Genomic DNA, 3472 nt, shown 5'->3' with positions numbered 1-3472 from the left:
TAAATTGTCAATTGAAAACCTCTGATTGGGGGGCTTTGATATGGGGGTTGGCCTACAATCACGAGAAGCGCCAAAGGACCAAGGGTTAAGTACGGAAGGTGATCGGCGATTGGCGAATTAAAAATGTGGTGGATTGACAATCGGAGAAATGTTACAATATACCAATGTTGTGAATCAGAGAAATGTTGCGATATGCCAATATTGTGAATCAGAGAAATGTTGCGATATGGAAAATGCCAATAGTGTTAAAACTGTTGGGAAAGTTTCAATAGTGTTAAACCATCGGGGAAGCCCTGAAACAAATTAACAAAGGAATTCATCGAAAAACCAGACAAGACGGGCCTTTACTCTCTCCTCCAGCGGCCGCGTGGTGTAATATGATTGGTTCCAATAAAGGACACGTGGTGAAATATGATTGGTTCTGATAAAGCCACATGGCATCTGACGTCAGCATGACATGGTGATATGGCAAACACATGGCAGGAATTCTTAGCGTTTTAAGGATCCTAAGGGGGCAAATTTGGGTGACGTGTGTCACCACTCCCGAGGTGCCATGTGGCAATGATGACGTCGCATTGGCAATCAGAGGTCCAGGGAATATTGTATACCGAAAATCAACGCTTTGCAACATTTTCCACTTTAAAAAGCTCTGATTGAAAATTTCCAACTGAAGAGGCTTCAATATTAGTGCTAGTGCGTGGTCGTTAAGACTCAAAAGAACTAAGGGCTTAAAGCAGTTTATAAAGGAAAATAGCCCCCGACAAGAGCCTAAATTCCTTAGCTCCTCAGGGCTAAGTTGATGGTCACAACCCTTGGTCCTATGCGAAGAAATGCAGGAAGGGCTAAATTACAAGGAGTCAGGATAAAACAGAATTGTGCGTTAAAATTACGTTATAAAGGGCGTCGATAGAATTAAGCCAATAATCACTAATCCCGGTTATATAACATAATAAAGGCCAAAGGAGAAAAGCGCAAGGAGTTAAAGAGTATCAGTGAAACAATAAGGCCAAAACAAGGCAGAAAATTCTCTGATTTGACAATATAGAAGAGTTAAAGATGGATGAGTTGGCAGTTGTTGAAATCACAGGAAAACAGGGGAATGTTAGTTGAAAGGGCAACTCACAAGCTGGTGCGAAAATAACTACAACCACTCCAGATTCAAAGGCAAAGGATTAGCATTAATAAAACAACTTCCAGTTTTAGAGATTAAATATTTTCCAGCAGTTCCATATTTCCTGCAATTTTCCAGTGATTGTCTTTTATTTTTAGTTTATTGTTCAGATTTTTTCCAAAAATTGTTAGATATTATTTTGTAATCATTCCTTTTTGGAATCTGAAGTTAGTTCAACAAGAAGTCTATAAATACTTTGTAATAAAACTTAGAAAGGGTTGGAATTTGTTGGAAGAGGTTGGAACTTGTATGAAGAAAGGAGTTGTATATTGATGTAAGTTGTGCATTATACTGAAAGGGATCAATTTACAGTAATGCAGAGAGTTTTGTTCCAGGATTCCGATGTCAAGAAATTGGTGGTGTGCTTTCTTATGTGAAATTTTTTATTTTCTCAGTTTTCCATATGTTTTCTCTCTTTATTGTTTCAAGAAGATTAAGGGTTGAATTTGCAGTGTACTCTAATAAGGCTTTTAAACAATATTAATGCTTTCTGTCTTATGTTAAATATAGAATTCATCTCAGTATGATCTATATTTAATAACTGAAATCTTATTCATCTTTTTCACTCCATGGACTCTTTATAAGATCCAAAAGTTTGCCTATCCTGCTCTATTACAGTTGCTCTGTCATTTTGTGATTTATTACCTAAATTTTCATGACTCCATGCCCAGTGGACTTCCCTGCATCTTTCAACCAAACCTTTGAAAATCCCACCTCAAACTTTCATAACTAGCCTAATATCTTAAACAGAAATCTAAATTAGATAGAGAGATCCCTCTCTGAAGCTAGAAGGGCTAGATCCCAACTTTAAAAGTGGTTTTGTGGTTACCTCTTGGTTTCTCTTCTCAGCCTAGGGAAATTACTTAGTGATAACAGAGACAAAAGAAATCACCTTTGGAAATATTTAAAGAAGCTTATTTGACTTGATCAAGATGTATACCTCATACTTCAAAGAGGGATAGAAGTTGAATGACTCATCAGATTTTGTTTCTTGGAAAATCAAGTTGGAGGTGACCTTGGATGAGAATGATGTCTTGGAATATGTGGAAGGAAAGGTACATGAGCCTCCAGAGAATGCTTCTACTGCTATCAAGACTAAGTACAGGAAAGGTGAGATCAAAGCAAAGAAAATCAGTATTGTTTCTTAAAGAGATCATTTTCTTACTTATATTTCTAAGTTGAAGAAGTCCATGGAAATATATGATAAGTTGGTTGGGATATATGAGATCAACAATTTGAACCATATTATCTCCTTGAAAAATCAACTCAAGGACATCAAAATGAACATGGGATAGACTGCGCAGTCATACTTCATGAGGATATCCCAACTCAAGGATCAATAATTTACTATCGGAGAACCTATGTCTGATAGAGAGTTGGTGTTCGTTGCACTTGGAGGCCTTCCTCCAATTTGGGATACATTTATTACTACTATAAGAAACAATGACAAGTTCCCAACATTTGATGAGCTCGTTGGGAAGAGCACTCAAGAAGAGGCTAGGATGATTTCCAGAGGAAGCATTCAAAAGCATGAAGAAGGAGAACCCTCTACATTTCCTACACAAGACAAGAAGAGGAAATAAAGAGGAATACCATATAATTCAAGAAGGTCAGCACAAACATCCATGGACTCTTAAAGAAGATTCAGAAAGGAAAAATTTATGTTTTAAATGTCATAAGTATGGTCACTTTTCCAAAGATTGTTCGGAAAATGAAAATGCTCCTAGGTCGTACGAAAACAATTGTGGCTTCAATAACAACAAGTTCAATGATAGAAGAAGAAAATATTATCCATATGATCGTGAAGGAGGCCACCATTCTCAAAAAATATCTAGGAACTCAAGGTATGGAAATAATGTAGTTTCTACTCAATCTGATTATTTTCTTATTTCTTCTCTTTCAAGTTCCTCTCCTCTAGATTCATTTCATAGTTGGTTGGTATATAATGGGGCCTCTAGACACTTCACTAGGTATCATGAATTCCTCTCAAACCTAGTTGAGAGGGAGAGTAATTTTAAGATCATTCTTGAGGACAATTCTACTTATCCTGTGAAGCGCTTTGGTTCTGTTTCATTTCATTTTAACTATGGTGAAATTTTACATTTGCACGATGTTTTATACGTACCGAGATTGAAGAATAACCTTGTACCTATATCTACCTTGGAAGATAAAGGGATGAGAGTTGCATTCATAATATGGAGGTTCTCACCTAGCTTATGGAGTCTTGCATGAGGGATGCATTCACTTTGGGATCAAGAATTGAAGGACTCCACAGATTCAATGGAAGACTATTCCGAGCAT

This window comes from Pinus tabuliformis, chromosome 4_2, assembly GCF_031772625.1.
Source record: "Pinus tabuliformis cultivar Carrire ecotype Pingquan chromosome 4_2, CPIR1, whole genome shotgun sequence".
Classification (NCBI taxonomy): domain Eukaryota; kingdom Viridiplantae; phylum Streptophyta; class Pinopsida; order Pinales; family Pinaceae; genus Pinus; species Pinus tabuliformis.
The sequence above is the reverse complement of the archived record's forward strand: the minus strand, read 5'-3'. Positions refer to the sequence as shown.